Below are 16,492 nucleotides of genomic sequence, written 5' to 3'. Positions count from 1 at the left end.
ATGGTCATTTAGGAACAAGAATAGACCGCTTCACTCGTAAATCTCACTTGACATTTCATAGTATTTTACTGTGGGACTATCATTTGATGTATTGTCTAATTCACTTTTTGACGAATGTTTACATATTGACCGGTACTTCTCAATAAAAATACACATCAAAAAAAAATCTCAATTAACCTCTTTAAACTAAAAGAAACATTAAAACTGAGACCACACATGAATTGTCGATTGCGAATTATCTTGATTTCCTTAAGTGCCTGGCTAGTTTCTCCCTCCACATGGGTTTATTTTTTTTAGATTTTTATATAGCGCAAACTAGACCCGAAGATATTGGGTATCAGAGCGCTTTGCATAGCACCAGTTTTGTTACACTAGGACACATTCATTTTTGTTAGGGACGGGGAGATGAAGGGGCAGATTTACAATAACTGGCGCATCCCCAGGGATGCGCCAGTTATTGTGCGCCACACATCCGCCACCCAAGGTGCGCCGCATTTACAATGTGGCGCACCATGGGGCAAAAACGGCACAGATGCGTGACGCATCTGTGCCGTAAAGGTGGCGCATTGCTGGAGTTGCGTCGCAAGCGTGACGCAGCTCCAGCAAGACTCAGGGGTGCCCTATCTGTCCAATGCTGCATCAAGCCTAACGCCTGCTTCAAGCAGGCGCAGGGTTTTGACGCAGCATTGGGCTAAAAGTGACTGAGTGAAATCTTGTAGATTTCACTCAGCCACTTTTGTGAGGCGCACCTGCCCCAGAACGCCCACCCTGCGCCGGAACGCCCACATGTGGCGCAGGGCTTTACAACGTGACGCATCTGCCTAGATGCGTCACGTTGTAAATGGGTCACAGGGATGCGCCACGTCTACGCCACCGTTGCGTGACGCAACGGCGGCGCAAGTCCGACATAAATCTGCCCCGAAGTGATTTGCCCAGAATCACAGGAAGTTGAGCATCATCGCCGAGACTCGAGCCCGGTTTTCCAGCTTCGACGTCGACCGCCCTAGCCATAAGCCACATCCTCTCTCCAGATTGTCTTCTAGACTCCCACTGAAGCATGAACACACAGACAATTCAGGCAGAAGGGCTGTCTCTGTTCAAGCTGTGAAGCTTTGGAGCTCCCATCCCAGTCCATCTGAGCACTTTCCATCCCTCCATCCATTGTGAAGACATAGCGTCTTCCTTAGTAGTTAATTAGCAGCACTTTTGTGTTTTAGATAGTACCTGTACATGTCCCTCCCATAAAGCCAAATAACCAAATATTTCTAATAAAATCAGAAAACTGACCGGCAGGGGCACCCTGGCTCCTACAAGGTCCTTCGCCTGTTCCTAACTTACCTCTCTGGCTGCTAGGCTAGCCTTAGTGCCAGGGCCAAGAGGCGGCCTTTCCTCTATTGTCTGTTGTTCAGTTGTTGTCATTAACCCCTTCCCTGCTCATGACGGAACCACGCCGTCATGATAGAACCACGCCGTCATGAGCCACGGGCGTGTGCTCATGACGGCGTGGTTTCGTCATGCTGCTGCCGCTCCGACCATGCAGCACTGATTCCCTGCGTGTGCGGGCGAATTAGTGAGTGGGCAGGGTCGTAACTGAACCACGCCCAATGAGCACAGCTCACCCGTGACTCATGACGGCGTGGTTCCGTCATGAGCATGGCAGCGCCGAGTTAACCCCTCACCCCCCCAGCGCTGCGGCGGAATTAGCGCCGCGGCCAAGGGGTTAATGGTCTGTAGCGTTAAGACAAATGCTGGACTTTGCGTTGTATTTAATGACAGAACTTTCGCAGTGCGCTGTTTCTCCACGGATGGGCTACCTTCATGTTTGTCTGTCTGCCTTGAAACTCCAGTGAATCAACAAAGGTGCGACAAGAAAGGAGTATTCAGCTTTGGGGGTGGAAAACATTCTCAAAAGTAAGCAATATTCTAGTAGAGTTTTTTGTATTATATTATTTTCTGCCTCGCTTCAAGAAGTGTCAGTGATCTTTTTAGAGAATAGTTGCATCTCACAACAGAGTTGCTGTTTCATTTTCAATATGTTAGATGCTAATTGGTAATGACTGGCTATTAATATTTATAGTATTTTAACTCTGAACACATATTTTCTTCTCTCTTTTCACTTATTTCCTCTTTTACAAACTTCCTTTAAAAAATTAAAGAACTTGTACATTTTGATTAGTATGATATTCTGTGTGCTTTGTACTTTACATTGTTTAAGGCAGTGTTACCATAGGATGCTTTCATTTATTAATGGTATTAACATTGATGTATTTATTTTTCTAACATTGGTGTGGGTAACATGTAGTTGTTTAATATTATATTTAATAAAGGTTTGTACATAGAAAAGATTTATGAGCTGTACAGGGAACAGTACTGCGTGTTCACACGAACTCCATAGAAGTGCTTTTAAACAGAAAGAAAATAGAATGCTAGAAACTGTTGCTTTTATTTCAAACACTTGAGGTGCCAAAATTAAAAGACCTCTAAAAAAAGAGCCAGGTTAACTCCAACATTCCAATCGTCCTGCCTACCTCCATCTTTAAATTTCAGATAGTATTTATCAGCCAATCAGCATCCAGTCCTGCTCCTTCTAGCAGAGTCTCTTTCCCGCTTAAAGAACCTGCGTCGCTTTATCCTCCTGAAGCAGGGGGACAGGGGGACAGGGGGACAGGGGCGGCTCTGGGCACATGGCGGACCTGGGCAGGAAGTACAGGTAGGGGGCCCCGGAACAGGGGGTCTGGGCGGGCGGAGCACCCCGGAGCTCATGAAGGTGTTTTAATAAAACGTCCAGAAAAGGTGTTAGATGACTAGTACCTGCGGCTGCTCCTACCCTTCCGAATTCATCTCAGAACGATAAAATTTAGGAGGAGGAGGGTATTGTGACACACGACATGAGGGACTGACACAGACAGCTGCAGTGCCAGGCTAATATATTAATAATACCGCGAGTTGTAGTGTGAGTGGCCTCATACATGTGGTGATGACTAGAAATGACAAAAGGCCCACTCTCTGTAACAGCTGGTCATGGAGTGCCAGTCGGGACTCAACATGAAGGGTTGAGTGTGGCCTAAAATACGTGCACCTACTCACAATTATTACTGGTACTGGCAAAGGTTAAAATGGCTAGGTAGGGGCGACATGATTTAAACCAAACGCGGGGCGTGCTTGCGTTTCATAAATGCTATCAATGGTTACACATTCAAACATGGTCATTGTATGCGGCGGAAGGGGCCTCCTGAGTTGGAGAAAGATCATGCCAGACAAAGGTTTACAAAATGAGCACATGCTGTTGCGGTATTATTTATAGGCGGGGTGGCGAACGCCTCCTGATAACTGAGAGAGGTGGGGGCCATAGGCCATCGTCTGCTCCTCAGACGGGACACGCAGAGTATCGTGCAGCAAAAAGAATTGGTAAAAAGCCAGTTCAGCTATGGGTGTGTGCCTTGTCTGGCGCAGTGTAGGCCAAATGTAGCAAAGGGGTAGCGAGCAGCAAGCTCACTTACCTGACAATGCCGGCCGTAGCTCAGGATTTAGAAAACACCGGTGCCGGTTGAGGAGCCGAAATATATTTGATGTGTGCGCGAGGACTCATGAACGGGCGACGTCATAATTTCTCACACTTAGGCAGAGTCAGCACAAGACTACAGTATTGGCGTGGCGGCCCCTGGGGTTTGGCAGCCCTGTGCAGGTGCACAGCTTGCACATGCCTAAGCCCCCCCCTGAGGGGGCGGTTTAACAAGGCCGTGTTTTAAGTCTAAGAGACGACAAGTATCCCGGAAACACTCAACCCCGAAGTGGGAGACAGACACCCAGTTGTGCTAACAATCTATGTTGTTAAAGCCCACCTCCGCCCTTTGCCACACCTAGTACTCCCCTGCAAAATAGACCCCAGACCCGCAGCTTAAAAGTGAAGTGGGAAATTTATCGGGTAGAAAAAATTATTTTATTCTAGTCGTTGTTCATTTGACCTTGTCACCGGCATGCACTTTTATTAAAATGGAACAGGCACTTCTCATGAGGGTCATTGACGTAAACAGTGCCTGCATTTCTGAGCATGGCTTCAGCATACTAACTAGGGCAGAACCAGCGCTATAGAAATACATATACAAGCATACATGCGTACATACAAACATACAGACATACATACAACACACATGCATACATACACAGTCCACAATAGGACTTTAGTACTTCTATTAACACATACCTGCCTCTTATCAGCAGTACCATCAGTATTATTTTTTAGGGCAATAGTTGGTAAGGAGGAATCCGCACTTGAAATACAGTAAATATGAAGCTAGCCAATCCACCTGTAGTATATGGTGTTTCTGTTTGTTTATTAATGTGTCTTTGTGCTGAAGCCGACACGTGTTTCGCTCGCTCACTCTGTTTAACTAATGAGCTTTCTCAAGGCTTCTAAATGGAATACTGCACCAATACATAAATGATGAGCACATTATAATGGGGCATTGGGTAGCTCCAAGTTCAGATTGGAAGTCATATTGAAACGCCTGTCACCGGAAAATAAGAAAAAAACAGCACCAGGATTGTTTATATTAATTACATTTGGAGGCAGATTCGACTTATCAACAATTTCAGCCCACCCTGGGCAGCCAGGTCGACCTAGGGGATTACAGTCCACCCCTTATACCAAGAGTATGTATTGTTACATCACAGAGTCGCATTGACAGCTCCATACAGCTAGAAAAGCTACATTTATCACATTTCTAAGACAATATTTTCACTTTTCAGATGTCCTCCTGTCCTTTTATTAAAACAGAGCTGGCCCTTCCCAGAAGACTCTACACTCTAAATATTGGAGTGTCGTACCTTATCGGCAGGATACCTGTACATTTAATAAGACAGTGCCGGCCCTACCTGGCAGGGCTCCTGCACCTCAGTTAGAACTGTACTGATCCTGCCCCGCCACGCCAAGTTGCCCACCGGAAAGTGCCAAGCCTCCTCAGCGTGGCTCTGATGCACCGTTGACACTCATTAAGAGGACTTTGCAGGCAACTGTCATTAAGGCTACACTATTAATAATTGCAGAGTAGCAGCACCCCTGCTATACTACTTTTATTAGGGGAGTGGCGGCACTTCTGTCAGCAGAATTATGATTTTTATTAGAGTATTACTAACACTCAACAGCCTTTGATGCTTTTATTAGTGTCAGCACTTCTGCCAGAGATTCTGTTATTTTTTTAGGGTAGTGTCAGCACTTGTCACCAGGACAATGAGCTTTTAGTAGTTTAATGTCAGCACTTCTCACCAGACTAAGATGCTTTTACTAATGTAGTGTGACCTCCTCTCCCCGGGGATGTAATACTTTATTTCGGGTAGTGTCAGCACTTCCCACTGGTGCTATCATACGTTATGTAGTACAGTATCAGCACTTCTCACTAGGGGTCTGATACTTTATTTAGGGTAGTGCCAGCACTTTGCCCCAGAGCAACGGTCCTTTATTTAGGGTAGTGCCAGCACTTCTCCCCAGGGCTTTAATACTTTATTTAGGGTAGTGCCACCACTTCTGTCCGGGGCTCTGATACTTTTTTTAGCGTAGTGCTAGCACTTCTCACAGGAGCTATGATAATTTAGGATACAGCCAGCACTTCTCATTGGAGCTATGATACTTTATTTAGGGTAGTGCTAGCACTTCTCACCGAGGCTATGATACTTTATTTAGGGTAGTGCCAGCACTTCTCTCCGGAAAAATGATACTTTATGTGTAGCAGTGTCAGCACTTCTCACCGAGGCTAAGATACTTTAATGAGGGTAGTGTCAGCACTTCTCTCCGGGGCTATGTTACTTTATGTATGGCAGAGCCAGCGCTTCTCACTGGAGCTATGATGCTTTATTTAGGGTAGTGCAGCACTTCTCTACGGAGCTATGATACTTTAAGTATAGCAGATCCAGCACTTCGCACAAAGGTTATGATACTTTAATGAGGGTAGTGCCAGCACCTCTCTCCAGAGATATGACTCTTTATATAAGGCAGTGCCAGCGCTTTTCCATGGAGCTATGATACTTTATTTAGGGTAGCGCCAGCACTTCTCTCCGGAGCTATGATACTTTATGTATAGCAGATCCAGCACTTCGCACAAAGGTTATGATACTTTAATGAGGGTAGTGCCAGCACTTCTCTGCGGGGCTATGTTACTTTATGTATGGCAGAGCCAGCGCTTCTCACTGGAGCTATGATGCTTTATTTAGGGTACTGCCAGCACTTCTCATTGGAGCTATGATGCTTTATTTAGGGTAGTCCTAGCACCTCTCACTGAGGCTATGATACTTTATGTAGGGTAGTGCCGGCACTTTTCTCCGGAGCTATGATACTTTCTGTATAGCAGTGTCAGCACTTCTCTCCGGGGCTAAGATACTTTAATGAGGGTAGTGCCAGCACTTCTCTCCGGGGCTATGATACTTTATGTATGGCAGAGCCAGCGCTTCTCACTGGAGCTATGATACTTTATTTAGGGTAGTGCCAGCACTTCTCATTGGAGCTATGATACTTTATGTATAGCAGATCCAGCACTTCGCACAAAGGTTATGATACTTTAATGAGGGTAGTGCCATCACTTCTCTCCGGGGCTATGTTACTTTATGTATGGCAGAGCCAGCGCTTCTCACTGGAGCTATGATGCTTTATTTAGGGTAGTGCCAGCACTTCTCTACGGAGCTATGATTCTTTATTTAGGGTAGTGCCAGCACTTCTCTCCGGAGCTATGATACTTTAAGTATAGCAGATCCAGCACTTCGCACAAAGGTTATGATACTTTAATGAGGGTAGTGCCAGCACCTCTCTCCAGAGATATGACTCTTTATATAAGGCAGTGCCAGCACTTTTCACTGGAGCTATGATACTTTATTTAGGGTAGCGCCAGCACTTCTCTCCGGAGCTATGATTCTTTATGTATAACAGTGCCAGCACTTTTCACCGAGGTTATGATACTTTATTTAGGGTAGTGCCAGCACTTCTCTCCGGAGCTATGATACTTTATGTATAGCAGTGCCAAGGCTATGATACTTTATTTAGGGTAGCGCCAGCACTTCTCTACGGAGCTATGATTCTTTATGTATGGCAGTGCCAGCCCGTCTCGGCGGAGCTATGGTACTTTATTTAGTCCAGAGCTCTTCGCCCCGAGCTCTGGTAATTTATTGAGAGTAGTGACAGCACTTCTTCCTAGGCACTGACACCTTACCAAGGGTTGTACCAGCACTTCTCCAGGTAGTTATCCTGCTGGGAGCTAGAGGAGTTTATCGTTTTAAATATTCAAGATCCACTGAATAGGAAATGAGCAGACACCTCCATATACAGTCACTCTCAGACATACAAGGTTTCCCGTCAAATACACGTGTCATTAGAATGCCTTTTTCTAACTTAAGACATTCGTGAGACTGTCTTCATCCAGGGATACAGGTTAGGAGATAACGTCTACGGACTCTGAACTCTCGGCTATGGAACCTCGTGTATTCGTCCCTGGCTTTCCCGCCTAACCAAGTGTGACCCTGGGCAAGCTTGATTATCATAAAGGGAGACCCCTGGGGGCTCTCGGGTTTCGTTTCTGGGATGCTTTACTGACTCCCTCTGCATAGAAAGGAAACGTCGTGTATTTCACACACGAGTTAAAAAGTCGTCTTTTCTTAACCTGTCAGGCATCTTCGTTCAGCCCAGCGCCTTGAGGTAGCTTCAGCTGTACTGTGAGGTAGATACCTAGGCCCTTATTTATGAGGACTTGCGTCAGTTTTGCGCCGCCGGTGCGTCACTTTTTGTGACGCACCAGCGGCGTAAAAATGCACTTTGTTGCGCCATATTTAAAAAGTGACGCATCTAGGTAGATGCGTCACTTTTTAAACCCCTGCGTCACATTATACCTGCGTCAGGTATAATGTATGCAGAGGGGGCGTTCCCCCACAAAAAGCCTCGTAATAGTGACGCAGTGAAATCTATGAGATTTCACTGCGTCACTTTTAGGATGCTGTTGCGTCAAAATCCTGCGCCTGCCTCACAGCAGGCGTAAGACTGACGCAAGCCCTTTCACATGGGGCTTTCCCCATGTGAAAGGACGCATTGCTGGAGTTGCATCACTTTTGTGACACACTCCAGCAATGCGTCACTTTTGCGCTTACAGATACGTCAGAAATACTGACGTATCTGTAAGTCCTTGCGACATGATGCGTCATACATTAAATATGACGCATCATTGGTGTCGCAAGGAGTGCGCAGTGAAAAGTGACGCATCGCTGTTTTCACGCAGCGATGCGTCACTTTTCATAAATGAGGCCCCTAGTCTAAGGCACTTTGTTTTCCTGGGCTGTAGTATCTCTCAAAAATGAGAGCGCTCATAAATAAACGCCAGAATATACATTAAGAGTTTTCATTCTTTGTGTTTGCGGTTTTGTATAAAACAGACATGCACATATTTTTCAAAGAAATCAAACATTGGTTCCATATTGGTAAAATAATCATGTTGATTTTGATCAAAAATAAGCTTTCGAGTTAACAGATTGGAAGTTTTACTGGTACTATACATTAAATCTCATCAAACTCGCACGGTCACTGAGGACACCAGTTATTACTTATAAGACACAGTTTGATTACAAAACTAGCGAGTTTATCTTTATATATCAATACCTTAATATGTAAAGTATGTATTTTTGTATTTAGATCCTTATGTAGTAGAGTGAGCAGTAAATGTACCCGTTTAACCTAATAACAAAAATAAACTATCATCAATAGCAGAAAAATAAAAATAAAAACACCGCTGCGAGTGTCAGTCAAAGACTGAGGCGACGGACGAGATCCGGTGTGATGGCTGTAAGCAGACCTTGGAGCCTAAAGGTCTGACTTCTAACCGCAGCTTTGATATTTGAGCTAAAACCCGTGTAATTCTGGGCAAATAACTTCGGGTCGACTGCACAGAAATTTCGTCCATGAACTGGTCTTTCTCGAACACCGGCAGTCACAGTCAACTGAGTAGTGAGCCACAACTACTCGCGTAAAACGCTGGCGACGGGAGCCCTGCTCCCTCCTGTGCTACAGATTGTAAATATGTGTAATGTAAGAGATTAGAAATTGCCCCATAGTTCATTTCACACATCCGGTGTCAGGGGTGGCGCTGCTATAGAAATAATGCTCTCTGTGAAGCGCTTTGTTACCTCGTGGTGCTAGCACCTGGTGCACCCAACATCTAACAGAAGCACCAAACGCAATTACCCTGCAAAGTAACTGAAAAGTCTGACTTTCTTTGTGACCAGTAGATCCTGAGTTGAAAAGACAGGCAGGTCGCCTAAAGATCCCTTTGAGCGAAGTTTGATATATTTGGGGCGAGATCTGATAACAGGCCTCTGTAAAGAGCAGTATGTGCTGCCTTCCAAAGTGGAACAGGGGTCTGAGTATGGCAGGATAGCCCAGTGGGCTAAACTCCTAATGCTATAATAGCGTACATCTGCATTTCACAGGTTTGAATCTCGGCAGGGTCGACTCAACCTTCCATCCTTCCAAAGTGAAGAAAAAGAAGTGAGTGCTGTTCCATTGGTACACCAAAACCAATCACTCACAGAGCCTTGAAGGTGCAACAGGTGCAGCCGCCCCTGGCGCAGATAGACGGTGGGTGTTTAGAAGGCCCTTGCGGTTTTAACAGCACCTGCTGCAGAGTTCCTTGTGTGTCCAGCAGTTTTCAGGCAGCACTAAAAATGGCAAAATCTCTGGTGATTAATGTTCCTTCTGGCGAGAGATCTACAGTTTTGTCTAGTTGCTGTTTGACTCATCATAAAGCAGCAGAAGGTTAATGCGCCTGCTGCAAAGAGCCAGTACCCTGAAGAATACAGAACTGTATTTCTCATGTGGCTGTACATCTGAGTGGATACCTACTGTTATCACAGAGCTCCTTTTGTGATAGCAGCTCACGAGGGAGTCTGTGAGGGAGGTCATTGGTGGGGGCGCCAAACACATTGTCCCGACGGGCACCACCAGGGCCAAAGCCAGCCCTGCTTGTAGCTCGAAGCGCTATCGGCGTTATCAGCGCTATATCTGCTGGTGAAATTCCAACTAAGCAGTGATGGGCTTTTGCACGCAGGTGTGAAGTTCACAAGAATTCAGTTTACAGCTCACACTTTCCTATATTCATCAGACTGGTGGAGCAGAGGGGGTGGGGGGGGGGGGGGGGTGGATGGGTGCAGATTTTGCGAAGCAAAACCGGGGAGGTCAAATATAAAAGTAGGACTAAAGGTATAAAAGTCTTACTTTTATACCTGGCCTGTCCTGTTTTCTGCAGAGCCTTGTAAATGTGTGTATATACACACACACACAGAGATATATATATATATATATATATATATATATATATATATATATATATATATATATATATATATATATATATATATATATATATATATATATATAATATATAATATGTATTTCCACCAGAAAGATCCTCCCATTACTTCCGGGTCCCTCACAGAAATTGCTATTGCAAGGTCTAGTCTTATCAAGACTGGACTATGGTAATGCTCTCTTTCTAGCAGCCCCGGAATCTACGATCAACATCCTTCAAAGAACACAGAATGCTGCGGCAAGGATCATCACAGGGACCTCCCGTAGAGCCTCAGCCAAACCTGCCCTTAAGGCATTACATTGGCTGCCGATCCGCGAAAGGGTCAAATTTAAGGCCCTGTGTACCACTCATAAAGCTATGCAAAACCAAGGGCCTCCAATGCTAAAAGCGATGATCTCCCCATATAGACCCAACAGGCCCCTACGCTCAGCCCAAGATCATCTAGCCACAGTCCACAGAATCAAAAAAGCCCGAACTGGAGGACGTCGCTTCTCGGTCACAGCGGCTATCACCTGGAATGCTCTGCCATCTCATCTTCGCTCCGAAACTAATTATATGAAATTTAGGAAGCTTCTTAAAACGCATCTCTTTCCGCAATAACCATCTTCCCTATCACCGGCCTCCACCCCTAGAGGTTCTGCAATCTCAGCGCTGGGACGCTCACGGGCAGCCATGCGCTATAGAAAACCCAAATTTCATTTCATTTCATTTCATATATATGTATATACCTATATAGCTATCTCTCTCTCTATATATATACCATACATGCCAACATTTCAGAAGAGCAAAGTGGGAGATTAAAAAACAAAACTGGAGAATGGGGCCCTGAATCGGGTTACTGTCATGTATGGCCTATGGAAGTGTGCTGCTGCGGGATCGGACATTTGAAACGCAAATGCTCATTTAAAAAAAAAAGGTTTTACCTTTAAGAAGCATGGAGCGCGATGGCAGGTAGAGAGAGGGTGTTGCAAGTGTTGGGCACTGGCCTGGCAGGTTGCTGGCAGTGCATATAGCCCCCCTCCACCCCACTGTGGCAGCCCGGGCTGAGACAGCTTCCTGGGGACACAAACAGCCGCCCAGAGTACTTCACAGGTCTTTAAAAGACCATTTGCTTATTAATTAGGCTTTGTTGGTTTTTCACCCCTTCTAGAGCCCCTGCTTCGCCATTCTTGACTATTGCTGGAAGAATTGGCACTTAACACAATACCAAGTTCTGTCAGCTGAAACCCCTAAGGAATCAGGTTTTTGCTTTCAGGAATCCGGAGGCAGGAGACTAGCTTTGAAATCGGTAGTCTCCCGCCTGAATCGGGAGGTTTGGCATGTCTGATATACACACACACACACACATTTTCATGGTTACATTTGCATGCCCTCAGCAATGGAACGACCTCCATCCACCCTGTGCCCCCTTGCCCCTTCCTCCTCACTCTGTCTCTGCCGGGAGCAGACCGACAGTGGGCTCCTCCTGTGCTGCCTGGTAGTAAGCAATACATTATTTTAAGCTACAGAGGCGTCTGTGAAAGGGGAGCTTACTTTTAAATTCAGCTTCGCAGAATGACCTTTTGTCCCCCAAGCCGGCACATGTAACAAAAGCGTGGGGGCACCGGGATAGGTCTCTGAACACCGGGACTGTTCCGAAAACTCCGGGCCGGCCGGTCACCCTATCAGACGGAAAAAAGTCAGGTGAGAAACCTCAGTGTACTAATGCACCCACTGCAGAGTTATCCAGGGGTGTTACACTCAACATAGCATCTTTTTAAAGGTGAGCTGGTTTGTCATAACACTTTTTATATTTGATCAGCACCGAGAAACAAGGCACTTGATAGAGTGTGCTACATCAATGTAGTTGTTTGACCAAGGTATGATGCGCGCTTTGGGCACTATTAAAGAGTGAGAGGCACCCATGAAATGCGTGGAAAAACATTACCACCAACCACTTGTTACGGGCCTCTAGTGCTTCACTGGGAAATTAGTAGCTTTTGAAGCGATATCTAAGCACTGCTATTATTCGCCCAATGTATAACGCGCTTTTATATTGCACTCCATACAGTGCCTGAGCAACTAAAACATTAGTTGTTATCATAAGCAAGAATGATTACGTAGCGCTTCGTGACATTTGTTAGAGGTATCCCTACCAGGTGCTATCCCGTACAATGGTAACTACGCACCAATCTCAGCCGGACGAAAGCCTGAGTTGTCCTTGGCGGGAGTAGAACCTTTGACAGGCAGATGCGACCACCGTCTAACTCACTGAGCTATCCTGCGCCATTAAAACAGAGCTAGCTCTGTGCAGAGATGGAATGTAAAATACAAGCGTACCTCATAAAATGGACGTCAGTGGCTGGCCCCTAGAGGTGAATCGCGCAGCTAGGAGGGTGTCGCTCACGATGTGTCAGTTTCCAGGCCGGGACAGCGGCTAGAGGACCAAAGATGCAGCGCTTCGAGTGTGTGGAGACAGGGCTCACGCGATAATTTCAAATAAGCGGCCAGGAGAGCGAGCGAGACACCTGTGCCAGCCCAGGCAGGGGGTTTTCCCGGCCGTAGTTCCGTACATATTGATTGGTTCCCGGGAATCCGAGAAGGATGGTAAACATTCGCCTATTTGCATATAGCTCACACCTTAAAAACGCGTAAAGAACTGGTTCGGCCAGGTGAGGTTGGGCAACCGGCCTGGCACTGCGAGGCGGCAGCTCTGCCTGTCTGCGCCTTCTTTCACTCATTAACCCCTCTTCAGTGTTTCTGTGAGGACCACGGCAGCCCAGGGCAATGGCAGAATTTATAACGAAAGACAGTTAAAAACAATTCCTTTTGGGTACAAGTTTGTTTCGCTGTTAGTTCCAGGTTATTGTTTTTTTTCCTTCTTTTTTGTCTTCCATCATCAGGTGGGCGGTCGGCGTAGCAAAACATGGTTGGCATCTGCACTTCACACCGCTTACAGGAAATAAGCCATTTCCATGAGTGGAAGGCCTGTAGGGCTGAGGAAGAGCCAGCCACAACAGATTTAGGAAATTGACGGGCATTGTGCTCGTTCGGTGGATTTGCATATGGGAAGGGAAACCATCTACAGGCCCCTAGAGATAGGCCAATGCTTACAGCCGGTAGGGCTGGGGCGGAGTTCAACATATGCACAATGAAGCGGGCACTCTACTACTTACATTAGGGTCAGGGATGGTGTGGCCGTGATGTTCATTGTCGGCTTGATTGCAGTGAGTAGTGCCGCTATGCTTATTGTGCCAGGCACACTCCCTTGGCAAAAAGAACAGATGATGGACGGAATGCTGACTAAATTAAAATATTTACTCCCACTCATAGATCTGGGTTTAATCCATCATCTTTTTGCTTATCCTGAACTGCCAAACCAGGTCTTCCCTGGACCAGAAACAAGCATCCTGGTACCGGTTTCAGGGGATCACCCCTCATCAGCCAGGCTAGCTTGAATCAAGTAGCACAGTGAGCATGGGACCCACATCCGGGCTTGCTGTAGGGAAGCCAATAATCACGCAGGAGAGAAGTTGAAGATGGACGTGAGTTTATTAAGATGCTCTCGTCTTAAGTTCCAGGCTAGTAATAACAATAACAGTTCCCAGCTTCAACTCCCCACATTCCACATATTCAAAAGACAACACAGTGTCCCAATGCACGAGCTTGTCACGAGCTACCAGACACCTGAGCGCTCGTAACAGCTCACATGAACATATATACATACCCAACACACCTTCCCCCCTTAAAAAAAAACAAAAACTAGTTCATCACAAAATCATTAAACCGAACAGGTAAACGATGAGAACGTGTGACTCTAGTATTATCCGAGTTACATTCAGCATGTACACATTCCCCTTTATCTCTCTGTTCCCCAACATCCAAAAAAACATTGCTGTCAAAATCATCCACCGATTGACTAATCCCATTAAAAAGAGAAACTCTGCTCAAATTCCACACAGAACCACCATCAACCCTGACCGAATTCCTAAAGACTTCAATCACTTTCCTTGGCCTTGCCCAAACAGGAAAACCTTTACTCACACCCTCTTTCTTTTTAATGCGAACAAGATCACCCACCTTAATAGAACGACTGGACGTAGAACCAATTCTCTTAACCATGTCATGTTTCATCTTATCTTGGTACAACTTAACCCTGTGTTGAACAGCTTCAAAATCTACCTTCAAACAATTTTCAAAACCAGCCAAATTTTTTTTTAACCACCAAGGAACTAACTTTGTACTAGGCTTCCGTCCTCTTAAAAGCTCAAAAGGAGTGACCAATGTGACTGAGTTAGGTGAAGTCCTGTAAGTTAACAACATGGATTGTAATGCAACTCTCCAATTCAAATTACCTTTGATAGAAAGTTCACATATATGTTCATGTGACAGCTCACATGAACATATATACATACCCAACACTTGCCCTTCCCAATTAGGGCAACAAAAGTTAAAGGAACAAATGATGGACGAAATACTGAACAAATCAGACATTCACCCCTAGTCACAGATCTTGGTATAATCCATCAAGACTTTGCTCCCCATGCCATTCCAGTACACCCCAGCCATACACACATCAGTCTCGACCCTGCTCCCCATGGGAACAGTCCAGTCCATACTGCAAGGCCAGATCCTCCCCGGACCGGTTTCAGGGTATTACTACATTATGCATTGTTGGCGTTCACACCTAAAACCAGGCAGGTCAGATGAAAAGTCCCTTAATTCTTGTTCCTGTCCTTTAAAGGCACATTCCAGTAAAAAGAAAAAAATATTTTCTTTCCTCAGTCCAGCCTTAAAAATAATCCCCAGCACCAGGCATTCTAGAGTGTTTCTTTGTTTGATGACGTCTGCTTGGGCTTTGATACCTGATGTGACATCGTTCACCTGAAGCTTCTTTAAGTTGTAATTAATAACTATAGCAAAGGCTGTGGCCTAAGTAGAGCCAAATATTTGGGCCATTGTCATTGGTGGATTCGGGCCCTTGGATAGGTAGAGCGCAGGGCCAATACCCTCTAACTCACTGAGAAACTACTGTCACCATTTTTAGTGGAAGTGAAGCTAAATAATTATACATCAATGCACCAGACACAGCTTTCTTACCCAAATGTCATCACCGGTACTCTCAGAGCAATTTTTTTGTAGTCAACTACATACTACAGGTCTAATAGCGAAGGTCTGTAGCTGAGTAGGGCTGGGGTGAGTCTGCCAGTTGCATGTCAGGCGGTGATGGAGGTTGGGTCACTACAGAGGGCGACTTTCCATGACCACTTTGCAGGACACCCTGCTTGCACAGAGACACTTGGCACGTGCAGCTGTACCAGAAGACATCTGTTAGGGTGACTATGAGTTGGGGGGCAGGGGCGAAGCTAATACAGTCAGAATGGGGTGTGTGAATCTTAGATCCCCTAAATGAAAAAACAGGAGGCTTATGGTGGAGGGCTGAGGTGCCCACGGAACAACATTTGGAGCGTTGGAAGCTTGAGCGAGTTATACAATTAAGCAAGCTTAGCCATTTATAGAGACAACATTAAACATACATAATTAAAACCAGTGGCACTATTTAATATGTCAAAAACATATTAAATACGCTACAAATTTTGCCTGTTACTCTTTATGTTTCATGTTTAATGTTTTTTTCGCTCTTTTTACTTGCATATCGGGTGCAGGATTGCGTCCCTTGTATTGTTCCTTCTTTCACCATCAAAGTATTTGTTGTTCTCATTTGCACATTAAATTCTTTGTCCGGCTGGACATCGAAAATGTTATAGTACCCATCCAGGTCCATATGTCATTTGTTGTTGTTTTATACTTACCTCCGAAGGACCAATGTACTATAAATGTAGGCAGGAACCATGCACATTGATATTTTCTTGGGACAGTCATTTCCTTGACTTTGGCACAGAATCACTGCCACCCCAGCTGTGGCCTATTGGGCCACTTGAAAACTGTGGAACACAGACACATGGGCCTAGATGTATCAAGGCTTCTGCGAATCGCAAAAGCCGATATTCACAGATTTTCGGCCTTTGCGAATCGCAAACGGTATATTTGCATATTTTGGCATGCATCAAAAAATCGCAAATTAAGCAATTGCAAAAATTTGCAATTCCTTATTTTGCCATAGCATTTAAGGAATCGCAATTCTGCGATTCCTTAAATGCTATGTATGTAGCATGTTT

At 45.4% G+C, this 16,492-nt stretch overlaps 1 protein-coding gene across 2 annotated transcripts in view; it reads right to left on the bottom strand.

Moving 5' to 3' along the window:
- The window catches only part of EHF (ETS homologous factor), a 115,656-nt gene extending 102,786 nt beyond the window's left edge, over positions 1 to 12,870 (bottom strand). The window contains exon 1 of one of the 2 annotated variants that reach the window (XM_086959594.1): positions 12,654 to 12,870. The gene's annotated coding sequence lies outside the window, so the exon portion shown is untranslated. The remainder of the gene's footprint in view (positions 1 to 12,653) is intronic. The other variant, XM_086959593.1, reaches the window with a different exon arrangement.
- Positions 12,871 to 16,492: the final 3,622 nt, after the last annotated feature.

The sequence above is a fragment of the Lissotriton vulgaris genome, chromosome 2_2, assembly GCF_964263255.1.
Source record: "Lissotriton vulgaris chromosome 2_2, aLisVul1.2, whole genome shotgun sequence".
NCBI lineage: Eukaryota > Metazoa > Chordata > Amphibia > Caudata > Salamandridae > Lissotriton > Lissotriton vulgaris.
Note: the sequence above shows the minus strand (reverse complement) of the source record. Positions and strands in the feature narration are given on the sequence as shown.